The sequence below is a fragment of the Anomalospiza imberbis genome, chromosome 5 (genome assembly GCF_031753505.1).
Source record: "Anomalospiza imberbis isolate Cuckoo-Finch-1a 21T00152 chromosome 5, ASM3175350v1, whole genome shotgun sequence".
Classification (NCBI taxonomy): Eukaryota; Metazoa; Chordata; class Aves; order Passeriformes; family Viduidae; genus Anomalospiza; species Anomalospiza imberbis.
In genome coordinates, this window is record NC_089685.1 from 37,945,700 (window position 1) to 37,961,121 (window position 15,422).

The 15,422-nt window shown below is 40.5% G+C and overlaps 1 protein-coding gene across 3 annotated transcripts in view; it reads left to right on the forward strand.

Annotated features, from left to right (window-relative positions):
- Positions 1–299: 299 nt before the first annotated feature.
- The window catches only part of SYT1 (synaptotagmin 1), a 329,209-nt gene continuing 314,086 nt past the window's right edge, over positions 300–15,422 (forward strand). For 2 of the 3 annotated variants that reach the window (XM_068190290.1, XM_068190292.1), the window contains exon 1: positions 300–441. The gene's annotated coding sequence lies outside the window, so the exon portion shown is untranslated. The remainder of the gene's footprint in view (positions 442–15,422) is intronic. The other variant, XM_068190291.1, reaches the window with a different exon arrangement.

The following is a 15,422-nucleotide window of genomic DNA, read 5'->3' on the forward strand; positions in this document are numbered from 1 at the left end:
ACAGGGACCCGCGGCCGCGGGATGGGCGAGGCCGGCGCGGCGGCTCCACCCTCGGTGGGCGCCGGGCGATTGGCCGCGGGAGCGCGTCTCCCCGCCCCGCAGCCAATGAGGGCGGCGGGCCGGGGGTGATGGGCTGCCTCTCGCGGGAGGGATTCCTGGAGACGCTGCAGTGTGGCGGCGCTCCCGGCGCCGCGCAGCCCCCGTGCCGCCTCCGCCGCCCCGCCTGCCTCGCCCTGCCCGCCGGCGGCCGCCGCCACCGCCGCTGAAACTTAACGCCCGGCGCGCCGCCGGCCCGCCGAGCGCAGGGGGCTGGGGCAGCCTGCCTGCCGTGCCGGGGGCGGTCCGCCCGCGCCCCGCCGCGCACCGCAGCCTCGCCCCGGGAGCTGCCGCCGTGGGGAGAGGCTGAAGGACGGAGCCGGCTGCGCCCGCCCCGGTTGCCAGGTAAGGCAGCGCTCCGGAGCTGCCCGCAGCCGCGCCCGGGCGGCGTCGCCTCGGGCGGGGGGGCTGCCCGCGGCGCGGGCGGGGGGAGCGCACATGCTCCGGGGGTGGCTGTAACGCCGCCCGCCCGCCGGCTCTGCCCGCACTGCCGGGGGGCGGAGGCCCGCCCCCGGGGCGCTCCTGTCGGGGGTGGGGGCGTTTACGGGAGGGGCGACACAGACAAAGGGGACGCCTGCGCCCCCCCCGCCGTTCTCCTTGCTCCCCGCCCCCGCGGAGCTTCGCCGTCGCCCCCCGCCCCGGCTGCAGGAGAGGGGAGCCGTCTGCTCCGCGTCCCTCCATCCCTCCCCACCGCTGCCCGGAGCCGGCGCCGAGGCGGCTGCCGGACCAACTTCTTTCTCCGGGTGTCACCTGGCCGGTGCCACCGCCTTCCCCCGCCCTCGGCAGGGTGGTCTGTCCCGACGGTCGCCCCGGCGGAGGGCGGTGGGGCGCGGCGGTGTGCCCCGCCCCGGCGCTGGTCTCCCCTCCGGACCGCAGGACAACAGCTAATCGTTTATGTATCAATTCACAAAAGCTTTTCCGTCATTACTTAGAAAGGCTGTCAGGCTAATGTGTTTTCTTTCTATGCAATTTCATCTTCTCTGACATTGTTTCCTTCATACCGAGTACCCCTTGCCCTGCGTTGGTTTGGGTACGTTCTGTTCTGGTTCCTAGGTGCGCACCGTATGGGTTGGGGATCAGCGCTCTGTTTAAAAGTTAATTTTGCCTATCAAACTCTGCTAGGTACAGTAGTAAGAAAGTGACAAAGAATGTTAATATTTATTTTGTTTCTAGCCTTCTGAAATAAAGATATCAAACGACTACTAGCTTCTGCTATTCACTGTAGTAAATAAATTCAATGTAGTCGTTGGAATGAGCCTTTATGGCACTTTCAACAATCTGTAATTCAATCATCTCTGATACAAGCTGCCTTTTGCTATTATTCATCAGACCCAGTTGAGTGATTTCTGTCAGATGGGAAGTGGTAGAGAGAAATCTCTAGGTAGATGTAACTGAAAAGCTTTCCAAGTAGAGTCCTAAATGAGCACAGAAAAGCACTTGGCCACCATCTCAAGACAGATGTTGGCATCCAAATAAATAATTTCTTTTGATTGTCTGGGGGATGTCAAGTTTTATTTTCCTTATTTAATAGCCATTTGCATGTGAAGAAGTAGCTCTGTCTTTATTACCTTGTAAACTCAATGCAAAATGTTGTAGTGCAGTAATATTTCACTGTCTCTGAAACAATATTTTCTGTACAAAGGTCAGTGGAGTAGTTTTAGATATGCATACATGTTGTAGATGACAAGTAGACTCCTAATCTGCAGCGGTGATATTGATCCTCAGAGCTGCTGTGCAGTGTGCCGTCCATGTTGCATGTTAATCTGTTACGTGCTGTTTAAATTGCTTTATTGTCCGGGAGAGTTACTGCATCCTAAGAAAAGGAAGATGGTACTGGCAGACCCAAGGGGAGATTCCTTTCCCTGCTGAGTTGACATCTAGAGTTACATATGGGCAGTTGTTTTAGGAGTGTCCCTGAAAGAGGGAGGGGGAAGCTTTTTGGTACAAGGACAAGTAGGCAGCGAACTAATTTGCTTTGTGAGGATATGAAATGACATCTCCTGCCATGCTTAAAAAAACCTGCTCAGGAAAAGCGTAAGGAGATTGCACATGTGTCTAGAATAGTATTTTCTTGTCTGTCTTGGAAACAAATGACCTGATTTTATGTCTTGAGACAAAGATGTATCTTTTTTTGTTCCAAGCTTTTTGGATTTTTAGTTCTATTAGTAGTGTCTGAGGGAAATATACTTTAATGTGGTGTATTACTTGACTTGCGGTATAGTTGCTCAAAATTTGCATGCATACAATTCATAAATTGAAACTATATAGCTTAAAAACATAGTGTAGGCAGCTTGAGTGAGAAGAGATAATTTCAAAAAGAACCACAGGGCATGAGATAATGACATACTGTAGGAAATAATCATACTCCTGCACTTGTGAAAGCATGAAATGTTCCAGTGTAGCCATTTCATACAAGCCAAATTTTCCTTCACATTAAGAGCGTCTGAGTGAGCCTTATTAATGTTTGATGCGAAAGATGCTAAATCCATTTTAGGGGTTGATACTGGAATTTAAAGAAGTAGCTCACAGACTAACAGCAGTTCTAATACTTCCTTAAAACAAATGTGAAAAATAATCAGTTGCCACGTATGCCATAGCAGTACAAGTGGCATACAGCCTCCTGTGTAACACTGATGGGCAAGAACCTATTTAAAACCATATAGAACGGTGTTTAACAATCTGAAGTGTTCTCCTACCTTAATCATAGCAGATCAGATGTAAGAGATGACCAAGAAGATGCTCAGTGTTGGTCAGTGTAGTGAAGGTGTGAGATAAGGGAAGGTTCTGTTTGACAGAAACCTAGGGAAAAAAAAAATCTATATTCTTCCAGCTAGCATAGAGACACCGGAAACATAAAATCAATTTTTATGGTCTTTCGGCAGGGTTGGCTGTAATAAGTAAAAAGAAGGAGCAGCTTAGTGTCTTGGCAGAAGTTTTTAAGCCACTCAGCTGTACAGAACTCAGTTAATTGATGTTTCCTCACATGAAAATGAAGCTCTTATTTAGCATATTGTTGTCTTTTCCTGTCCATTCAGTAGTCTGATTACAATTTAAAAAATATTTTTATGTAATTTTATATTTGCATGAATGTTTAAACACACAGATAAACTCTACTGGGAGCTGCTTTCTGAATAAAGGGTGCATGCAACCTCATATTGCATGCTGTGGAAGAGACATTAAAGTTTGTGATACAAATGAAAAGGACAAGAAAATATTTCTGCATATCTGGAAGAAAAGCATGGAGGAATTATAATGCATGGATACCATGATCTCCTTCCCTCTGCTGGTGATGCCTATATGCAGTTTCGCAAAGAGAAATACTTCATGGTTTGGTTTTACTTTGATTCTCTATAGAATGTTTGTTTTAGACATAACTCTGTGTAGGAAAAAAAACTTAATTAGAAATACAGATAAGGGAGCAAACTATCAATTTGTGTTTACTGCTGACATTTCCTAAAGATACTCGAGGTTAAAATAAAAGCATTTGCCAGACTAAGTAAACAAAGCATTAGGTTAACAAATATTTTCAGGATTGTTACGTACAAATGTCATCCTTGCTAGAGTAGGCTCTCCTCCTCTCTCATACCCCCCAGTAAAAGTGGGGGTGGTTTTACTATTACATCTTTTACAGAAATACCGGACACCAAAGCAGGCTGCCATCGGAGGAGGACACCTTACAAGGGTTTTTCATGATTTCTTCTGGTGATAGGCTAAGAGCAGGCTACAGGCAGTCTCTTTCAGGGACTGCATGGATTAGCTGAGTGATTTGTGCAGCAGCATGTGGAAAATTTTTTCTTGTTTAAATAAAAAAAGAAGTAAAAATATTTACTAATACTATTTTTTTTTCTTTGAGTCCTGTAATGACTGAAAGCAGGTTAGGAACTGTAATAAGAATGTCTCCTTAAGTACTACTTTTGACAAATGTCTAATCAGTATGTGTTAGAGGCTGGCTTTTCTCTTCTGTTGTTTTCCCCAAGTAGCTGAAGGAGGAGCACACGAATGACTTATGAGAGAGCTGACCATTTTTCTTAACCTGTTTTCTTATCGCTGCCAGTCTCGAGGTATTTCCCTGAAACAGAAGGCACTGAACAGTTCTCCCTCTCCATACTAGAGGGAGTGGTGTTGCCATCTTCTAAATTCTCAGAGAATTGCAAACTCGGGATGCCACTTCTCTTTTCTAGACATCCCTAAATAGGCTCAGAGAAATCTGTCAGAACATGAAATAAATCTGGAGTGTTTCCTGTGCAGTATAGTTATCTTATAAGTTTTTAGCAGTCATAATATCTTTTTAAATGGAGAAGATGTAACAAATTTTAAAACAGCCACAAGAAATTATCCAAATAATTAATCATCTCTGAATTATTATATACAAATTTCAGGAAAATATTTTTTTTTTTTTTAAGGAGTGGCTAAATCTAATTTGGTTCTTTTAAGGATGGTGTAAGTTTCCTTGGCACTATTCAGGATCTATGGCCAAATGTGTTGTGGTAGATTTAATAATATAGCCATAGCTGTAAAGCTGCTCAGTGATGTTTTAAGGAATTGATTTAAGTGATTAAAAATCCACTTACAAGTTCTGTTTTGTACCTTTATCTTAAGGGTATTGTTTTTCTGTAATCATGTGGTTGAATAATCAGTGTAGCAGTTGGAAATGGAAAAGCTGGTAACCATTCCTCAGTTTGGCTCAGAGACATGAGTTTACCCATGAACTCTCATGTCCATGTGTTTAAATAACTATGTAGATAGTGCAGTTAAAAATAATTGGAGTGCTTTTGTGCAAAGCACTGTGGAAATAAAGATTCCTTGACAAATAGTTTATCTGGTTCAGGGTAACAGTCGTGCTTTTCCTAGAAAATATGTCTGTGTACAGATGAACACTTGATCATATTTGGAAAACTTAATGACCACAAGTAGCATGTGGGGTGTTTTTTGTGGCTTTTGTTTTGTTTTGGTGGTGTTTTTTTTTATTTCATTGATTTGGGTTTTTTGTGGTTGTTTGTTTGTTTTTTGTTTCTACTTATTTCCAAAGCTATGGACAGCATTTCTTTATAAACATTTATTTCTAGGATAAAGTATTAGAGTTGGGAGGAATTCTTAAAATATGTGATGATACAGATAGAGATGAGGAGGGTTGTATTTTAAATTTTTTTACAGGATAAAGTGATGAGGAAAACTTAGTGGTATGATGTGTTGATAGAAGACACAGTATACTGGTGAATAGTTGAGTAAAGAATGATAGTGTAATACATCCCAATCAAAAGAGTTTTGAAACTTTTTTTGAGTTAAAAAAGGACTTGGTGTTTCTTGTTGATATTGCAAGTTTTGTGTTTTGAATTCAGTAAGGCATTTTATTTAGTTCAGGGTGCTAGTTGTAAAAATAATACTGTAAAACAGCACTATTGTCCATGTGAACAGATTTTTTTTTTCCACGTAATAAATTACAGAACAGATAGTGTATGGGGAATTGCCATCTCCATTATTCCAATTCTTTTCATTACCTTTGTCAATGATCTGGAATAAAATAGAAAATCCATATTCATGAGACTGCTTCTGTTTTTTTTGTGCCAATTCTAATAAAGTTGGAAAAAGTGCTATTATAGACTGATTTAATTTGCTTTCTCATTCCACATCTGAATGTGTTTTAACAAAGTGCACTGTAATACTTTTGGCTACTTCCAGTAAAAAAAAAAAAAAGTCCTCCCTAAAATACTGGTTCTGGGAAGGATTAGGGATTACACCCAGGTAATGTGATCTGCTCTTATTTCAAAGAGAAAAGAAGTTGTATGCAGCTGTAAACACTAACTGGAGTGTTGAGAGTAGTAGAGGTGCCCAACTCAGAAAGGATGCTGGACTAGAATTCATTTAGAGGAGGGACTCATTGTCTTAACTGAGATGTGTCTAGTCTCTTTGATAATGGGACTCCTAAAAGCTTACTGTTCTCTTTGGACAGCTGGATATGCTGAAAGGCTCCTTGATCCCCACACAGTGAAAGTACTGGTATTAAGTTGTGCCCTGATACATAGAAGTTCACTCAGCAACCTGGCTGGGCACACAAGCTACAAGAGTCCAGACTAGAAATGAGGTATCAGTGTTTTGTCCATCAGAGTAGAAAGTGTATGAACTGCCTTACTGAGCAGATCACACCTTTCTACTTGAAGTCTGTACATTAGCATTTTTCTTTTCTTTTAACTAGACCGGATACAAGATCTGGATTTGATGTTGAAATTGCTGGATTTGTGATTTGTGTTAATCCTTGAGAATGGCAAAGGCAATTGCCTGTCCTTTTGACCTAAAAATCACCAACCCATTGAACTTGCTGCTATTAACTGCTATTGTGTCTCTTGGATTAAATAGCATTTGTTGTAAAAGATGTGACATGTTGCTTACTGTGAAGAGGTTTGGTCTGGACTTCCTTTAAGCTGCCCTTGTATGTTATAATCCTATTTCATCTATTGTAATGAATGAGAAATTTTTGTTTATTTATCTAACTAGCGTTCATCTTTGAGACCTGATTTAAAGCCCCTTGAAGTTGCTAACTCTTCTTTCCATTTATTTTTTCCTCTGATGCGTCCTAAAACTATAAATTGAGCTTATTAGTAGGTACTTCGCTTAAAAAGAGAATTCCTGTTACTCTTTGAGTTGTGGGTGTGCTAGTGCACTGTGTCTCTGGTATGGTCAGGATTTGTGTAAATAGGCTATAGTTTCCAGATGCCCATCAGTGAGATGATACCAGAAGGATGATCTTCTGTCAAACCCATTCTGGGTTTGGAGCTGTCTATGCAGATGGCAAACCTTGTGGCTGGCATCTGAACCAGGGAATCCTGTCGTGATTCTGCTTTGAACCAGGATAAACTTGTCTTGATTAGCATCTTCCATGTCCTCTCCATGTGTCAGGCTATGGCAAGTTAATTGGTGGCATTGGTAAGAAAACAGGTGTCTCTAATGAGAGGGCTGCCTTTGAGAGTGTACTCCCACTGAAGTGCCAAAGATGTCCTCAAGTAGTCCAGCTGAGAGTAGAAGGCAAATACATTTTTTGACTGCAATTGGAATATTGGTTGAATTGCAGGATTTCTAGATCCTGAAATTCAAGTTTATTTATTTTCTAACAGCCTAAATATTTAATTAAAGATCTGTCTGTTATACTCTTGCATTTGTTAACTATATCTGGGACATGCTAATATTTGCTTATGAAAAGCCTGACAGTAGGTGCCTTTCTTTTTGAGATTTTTGATTTTTTTCATAGTTTTTTTCATATGCTAATAACAAGCAGTTACCGTGCACTTGCTCATCATCTTTGACTTTCTTACTTCATGCTTTGTTAGCTTATTCAGCTGCTAGTTAGAGCAGAGAAACACCAGGCAATATCCATGTGACCTTGACAGAGGTCACTTATTTCTTCATGTTGTGCTATAGCTGTGTAAGGCCTTTGCTGCTCTTATCTTGTATATTTGCTTTGTTTTTGTGAATCTTTCATAAGATGATTGATCTGTTTGGGGTTTTTATGGATATGTATTTACTGTTTTTTGTTTTTTTTTTTTTTTTTGCTTACTGAGAAAATGCTGATAGTGAAAAATCGAAGTAAAATAATCTGGGACAAAACCACCTGAAGTCCCATGCTATAGTTTTTTTCTTGCATTTGTCATTTTCAAAATATATGTCTGTTTTTAATAATAACTTGGGCTTACTTTAATATTTGCTATGCAAATATTTGCTTTATAAATCATACACTGGCTAATAATTGTGAGCTGTTTACTCAAAATAAATGATTCTTTATAAATACTGATGAAAGTTGTGTTGTAGGTGAGCAAGGCATAAAACTCACTATGGAAATCAGTATTTTGGAAGAATAATAGTAATTAATATTTTATCTTTATATCAAGCAGCTGGAGCTCAGATTTTTGAATTGAACACTGCTTATTGATGTACTGTCAGATTCTCAAGCAAAAACCAGCTAAATGTCCATTAAGGGTGGTGAACCAGTCTTTTTCTAGCATAGTAGGGACTGTCTGCACTGTTACTTAAGGATTCAAATGAATCCCAAAAGCCAAAACCTTTTTCTGCCTTTCCAGATACTTGTGTTGAAATTTGGCTCTTAGAATGTCGATGTGCTTCAGCTAATTTTAAAACAACATATTAAGTCAGTGGTGTTTACCGATTTCATAGAACAAAGCTAAATTATTTGCTGGAAGGGATCAACACCTGGCATTCCCTAGTCTGTGGTGTCACTGTGGCTTCTTCCACTCAGTTCTATGACTCTTTCTGTGATGAAGAAAAGTAATCTTTCTGGGGAGGTAAAACATCCAGCCTCCTGGCATAGTTTGCAGTGTTGGCTTTAGGGGTTTCAGTTAGGTAAATTTGTAAGTCTGAAAGGATGAACTCAAGGGTGGACAAAAGGTCATAGGTGGATGTAATGAGTACTGAGCCTAGTTGAGATTGGTATAGTTAACAAATTGTTTAAGGTTTTGTCTTCCAGTAGGCTTTTTCATGGGTCCTTTTGGAATAAGTGTATTGATCATTCTGAATACTTTAGGGGTTATGCTGATGAAGTAACACAAAAATTTATCCTCAAACTGTGAAAAATATTAGCTCAGCCTGTTCTACTTATAGCTGTATTGCTGTTAAGATACTTACAGGTAGTTGCTTCAATCAGACTTAGAGGTAATTGTATTGAATAAATTCTAGGTACAAAGTTTAAGAGATTGTATAGTAAATAGTGTAGAACTGTGCTTAGTGTTTACCTTAAGCTGTAGTACTTAAAGAGTAGGGGAATGTACTGAAACTTTTCCAAGCCCAGGTAGCAAGATTAGGAGGAAGTAGAAGTAATGGGCTTAGCAGTGAGGCATGCGAGTGGAGAGGCTCTGTGTTGCTCCATGACAGTCAAACATTCTGTACCTGTTGCTGCAGAGATAAAGATCTGCCTAGCAGAGTTAGAACTAAACCTTAGCTGGCTGGTTTCAGAAAGTTAGTACCTAAGACTAAGATGTAATAAGCATATTCGCCATATGGGACAGCACCCTTGTACATGTGGATACAGTCACAGCATGTACAATTGCTATGAGTTTTAGAAGTAGTAAATACATGTGAGTTTTTCCCTAGATAATGCACTAGAAAGAGAACCCGAAATGAACACATACTAAAATTTTTCCTGTTACAAAACAACTGCTTCAGGCCACATTGCTTTTTCCATTGGACTTGGTCTAATATTGCTCTTCCAATTCTGGCTCACATAGACCAGAATTCTTGTTAATGCGTTTCTAGTGAATCATGTTTTTTAGATGAGTAGAATTATGTCCCAGAAATACAGTTCTATTTTTTCCCTTCAAAGCACTTTTATAGTTGAGTTGGAAGACTGCATGAAAAGTCACTTATTGTCACCATCACTTCAAATATCTAGTTAGGCTTTTTTAAACCTGTTTACCTGTTTTGTTTTTGTAGGCTGCTTGCTTGCCTGGATGCATGGGAAAAAACAAAAACAAACATCATAATGTGTGGTGGCCATGTTAAATTTTTTTTTTTGTTTGTTTGTTTTATTTTGTTTTGTTTTATATTATTTTTATGTATGGATGCTCTGTTAGCACATGAATTCAAAATATGTGTTGTAACCGGTGGCAGCTGTTTCATCAAGAGCCGCTTCATGTTTGCGAGGAACAGTGTTTGCTCTGCAGTCTCTTTAGAACAGGGCCTGACATACCTTGTAATGTGTTTATACTGTGCCTAACATAATAGGATCTAGATCTTCGACTGGGGACATGGACTACTGTGCCAAAAAACAACCTAGCCCAAATGTTGGAAAAAGTGCCATCTTTTGAGGCCCCCAGAGATCAATAAATAACTCACTGCTGTAACCATATCAGCCCTCTCCTTCAAAAGGATTTTAATTGAATCATGGAAACTTCAGACCTGCGAATGTGAGCACTTGTCTGTTAGGCATTCTGCCAGATAAAAGTATATTTTACTTGTGGTTAAATACTATTCATACTAGGGGATTTGGACATCCACTTTGGAGCTCTATTTAGAAACTGTGCTGAGTTACTCTTTAAAACCTCTTTACCTTCACCCTGGCATAAATCATAATTGTTTCAGTTTTAAATAGAAGAAAGTTTCCTGTTTCCCAGTAATCATTACTTGCTATCTTCCAGTTGAAAACTAGGTAAGCTGTTTGATTTGCTACTGAAGAAAGCTATTCTATGTATAATGCCATGCTCACAACTGGGATTTGAATTATTTAAGGTGGGATGGTACAAAGGACCTAGATTTTAGCCTTCTGCATCCAGGAGGGAATTTATCTGACATAAAGGAGTTAAACGAGTTTCAGCTCCAGTAATATTTAAAAGACTAGCTACTTCATAAGAGAAAGTTTCTGTCTGAAAGGAATTAGCAAAATTCTGCTACAGCAGCTTCCCCAGTACAGGAGCCAGTTTATCTGTCCAGAGTTTCATGTAATTATATGAGATTTCTGCTCCCCCTCTCAATGAGAGGCAGATAGAGGAGCATACCTAGTACTACTCTGATAGATGATAACATAAATGGGCAAAACAAATACAAAGTCAAAACCACAGCTGCCCAAAAAGCCTGTTTTGAATGTAGACATGAAGATTTCAGGTAAAGATCTTGGGAATAGCTTTTTGTGAAGTGTGCAAGTCTGTAGACATCAGACAGTCATTTATATTATGTAGGCGCCAATCAAAGTAATGTCCTATTGATGTGTTGAAACATAAATCCCATATGACAGATGGGGATCAATGGCAGGGGGAGATTAAGGATAGGATTCATCTCATTTAAGTTTAAATGCCTTCAGAAGGTGATTCATTTGACCTACCTTAGGCATCTGTCTTGGTGTGAGATGGACTGCTGTCTGCAGGTGAGATGGACTGCTCTCTGGAGCGATCTGTTCCATTCCAGTGACTGTAAGAAGTCTGGGATTACTAGATGAGACTTTGCCGGCTAATTTATGGACACCTTACATGGGACACTGGAATCCTAAGTGAGGTGTCTAAGGCCTTATGGAGAGCCCGGGGCAGTGCTGGGAGTTGAACCCAAGTTTTCTGGTTCCAAGTTAACACAGCTAATCACAGTGTGTGTTTCTGCAGAATCTTACAGTGCAAAAGAAGCATTAAGAGTAACCTTTGTATCTCAGAGTCGTAATAGCAGTGAAAAGTTTACTGTCAGCTCCACAGAAAGATGAGCATCTTGTCAGTAAAATTGTAGATAAAGGTCCTTTGTATTGGGAGTGACAATATTTTACTTGCAGTTTTGGGCAGTTTAAAGTCAGACTTGTCCAGTGAGTGCTGATGAAAGTGGGCTTCCCTGAGAGAAAATGCCTTATTACTGTGAATCACAACTGTTACAAGATCCAGTGTTTCCTGAAACCTGAATATTAAAGCTGATATGGGGAGTGATAGTGGCTCCAGCAGGCTTTGGATCTTGCCTGAAGCATGCAGGGAGCCACTGTGGTCTGCACAAGTGGTGGCACACTGGGCAGAGTGTGAGAATTGCCTCTCCTCTGGTCATCTGATCAGTAAAGCTCCCAGTGGAGAGAAGAAAAGCAGCAGCTCAGGTGTTGCTAGTGTGTATTTTCCCTCTCTGAACCTGCAGTGATTTTTGCACCTGAATGAGCACAGTACTTTTAGGGGTTAGCTTGGCTCTTCCTTGCTTGCCTCCCTGCACACACCCAACCCATCCCTTCCTCCTTAACCTAATTCAAGGCTGTAGTTTTAGTGTAGTTTGTAAGTGAGATGAGATCATATTTTCTAAGCTGTAATGCAAGATCTGTTTAAACAGCTTTGTGTAGTTTATATGTAGAAATCTTCTCAAATGACCTGTCCCAGCTGTAAACCAGAACATCCTAGTAATATGTGACCCTCTTTAACTCATGGCAGCACATTTCTTTACATGGGAATATACTATGATTTTAAAGCTTCAGGATGTAAATGTCAGGGTTTTTTTTCAATCGATTGCTGTGGTAAAAAGAAGGGAATAAAATGTGCTATATTAAGCTAAAAGAAAAGTTGGCAATGTCAGGAGTAAAATAGGATGTATATTGTAAGCTTATATAATTTCTGCCCCTAAAAATTGGAAATTGGCCACTGGTTTCATAGTACTGTGTACAGTAAAAATTTTTCATGCTAGATCTAAAGTAAAGTTAAATCAGAATGGTCTAGAAAGAAAAATCTAGTACTGTGAAAAATTATATTACAGCAAAATGGTTGTCTTGTTCACACAGATCATGAGAATTTCTCATTCTGTTCCAGCTTCCTTTCAGCAGCTAAACATGATGATTTCCTAGCTAAATGAACCTTTATAAGCTAGACATCAACTATGTATAAATGCAGAACAGTACATCTAAAACCTGTCATGCTGTCAGAGTACAACTGTTTTCTCTACAAATATGGAAACTGTCACTTATCTGCATTCTCTCCTTGCCCTATTTCTCCCCCATATGTTGATATTCACCCATGTGAAAGAGGCCAATTATAGTTTGGCCGTTGTATAAATAATGCAGAAGTTGTCAGTGGCAGAGAAAAATTTATGTTAGAAGACTGAGGGATTGAATAAGGAAATAAAAGCACCTTTTAATGAGGGTAGTAATCTCCGTTTCTGTATTACTTCTTATTAAAAAAGGTATTTAACTTCCCCAACTTTTAGGAGTTATAATCCTTAATCTGAGGACTGTTTTTAATAGTAAAATCCTGGTTCAATTTTCAGTCAGAATATTTTGCTCTGCAGTATTTTTACCTTTTGGCTTTTTTTCCCCAGGCTTTCCTGGAAGCAGGCAATGGGTCTTTCCCCTTGGCAGGGACTGGTGCTAAACAGCACCTGAACCGGAGGGTTACCCCAGGACCGTGTAGAGGCTCATAGGGAGTGGACATCTCTTCCCCCAGCTTTGCAGAAAACATTTGGAAAACACTGTGCAATCTGGAGTCAGGCTACCTTGAAAGTAAATTAATTAGGCTCATTAAAGGTGAAGTCACAAACTTCAGAGCGGCCGGGGTTGATTCTCAGTAGCTGCTGCTCGCAGAGCCAGAGCCTGTGCACGTGCTGGGGCAGAGGCTGTCGTGGAGCTGCTGTGAAGTTGGCCGGGCCAAGTAGCACATTGTTAGTGCGGCTTTCATTGGCCTGCGCTTCTGCACGGTGGTCAAGGTGTGATCCCAGGTGACATACCGAATTTGCTTAACTTCTTCTCTCCTTCCTCCAGTGTTGCATACTCCAGCTGCTGTTTCTCTTGAGTATTATAGAGGCTGCTGTGGCTTTAAATTTAGTTGTATTTAAGCATCCACTCACAAGGTCTCCATGACCTGGCAGAAGCCTTCAGCGAAACTTGCTGGGCTGCAAGGCTGTTGGATCTGTGGTGCTTTAGACCAAGGCACCAGCACCAGAACGATGTGCTAGCCCTTGCCTCCTCATTTCCCATGGTGATGATTTTAACGTAACTAAAAAGGATAGTTACAGAAGGAGATAAAGAAAAGCCCTCATCTTTTGTGAGTCTTAAAACAGGAGTAGTAAGGAGGTAAGAAAGTACCTCCTCTCTCTCTCTTCTTTTTGTCTTTTTTTTTTCTTTTTTTTTTTTCTGGTTTTGCTTTGTTAATTTGGTTTTTTGGGGAGATCGGGGTATTTTGATCAGGCAGCTGCAATTTTCCTCGTTAGCTTTACTCTTTCATGATTGAGCTGTTTGTTTCCAGATGGCTCCTATGTATGCAGGGACAGGGACACACACGGCCCAATCTGTTCAGCTGCCGGCCATGCATCAAACAGCCCAAGGTGCTGGGCACGCTGACTCACTTGGAGCAGTTGGGCAGCCCCTCCTGTAGCAGTTACTCTGGTGCTTTAATTTCCAGATAGGAAGGGTATGAAGCAGCATCCTTCTGTGGAAAGGAGAGATTTCAAGGTTCAGAAACTGATATGTAGAACTGCAGCCTCCTATCAGCTTTCTAATGAAATTGAATTTATCAGTGTTTCTAAATGTGTCTGCTGTACCAAAGCACTTTGAACTTTTTTATTCCAGGTGTTGGTTTTGGTAAGCTATTTCTCTTATCCATTCTGCTGTGGCTGAGTTCTTAGTGTAATATCAGGTATGTCAGGTGAAGTATGTAAACAATTATGGTATTTTTCACATTGGACAAAACTATTCACCAGAGAACAGAGATGTTGTGTGAAAATTCAAAATTAGCACCACGTATTTACAGGTACAATGTCAATCTTGCACTGACCTTAAGCAACACTTGCTTTTTTTTTTTTTTTTTTTTTTTTTGGAACACCCAAATACAATTCTTTGGTTGATTTTACCTGTGGCTGTTAGGATATGAATTGACCAAACAGTTTCCACACATTCTTCTTCTCTTCTGCACTTTTTAAAACTGTGATGGGAGAAGGATGGGAAATGTAATTAAAAACAGATACTACAATAAGCTCTGGTTAGGAGGCAAACAGCACTTACAGTACTGTAAAGGCTAAAGAGGTGACCTGTATATAATCAAAAAGTAACTGTCATTAATGCAGTAGACAAGGTGATTAGGTATCACCCTATTGAAGCTGGGTTTATTACCAATTTAATGAATTAATCAACTGTTCTTCAGTTGTTAGAGTTTGGATTTCTGAATCTGTCTGTTGTATTTTCCCAGAAACCACAGTGGTGGTTGGGTAAACCCTGAAGTTCCCATGGTAAGATGCTCATTCTGTGTAGTGCTATGTGCATGTGAATTGCTGAGCATCTGGAAATCCCTCTGACATTAAAGTGGTCTGTACAAGTGAAAGTGTACTCCTAGCTGAAATACAAACTTCTGAAATGGAAGGGTAAGATACCACTAAAAAATTACAACTGTCTATAGATTTAATTTTTATGGAAGGTTTTATTGAAACATTTCATGAGGTTATTTACATAAGTGAAACAATAGTATATCTGAGCTGAGAATCTCTTCAGACAACGCATTATTGATATGTTGTCTGAGAATAGAATCAAAGAATCATTTAGGTTGAAAAAGGTCCTTAAGATCATTGAGTCCAACCATTAAAGGTTGTGAAGGTGTACCAGGGAGTTAAGGTGAATTTTATGAGATATTTCAAATAGCTTATGAAAAGTGCATAATTTTCTGGTAAGATTTGTTTGAATTGAGTTGTTTGTTTGTGTGGGGGAAATTGTTTGGTTTTTTTGTGTGTATATGTGGTTTCTTTGGTTGGTTGGTTCCTCACTCTCCTCCCAGGTCTTGCAAACATTTAAACAGTTACAGTTGGAGGGACTGCTTTAGTCAAAGCAATGCTATTGAACCCTAGTAGTTCCTATTATGGTTAATCAGCAAATGTGACGTCTTCTGAAACCTTAGTCACCTGGT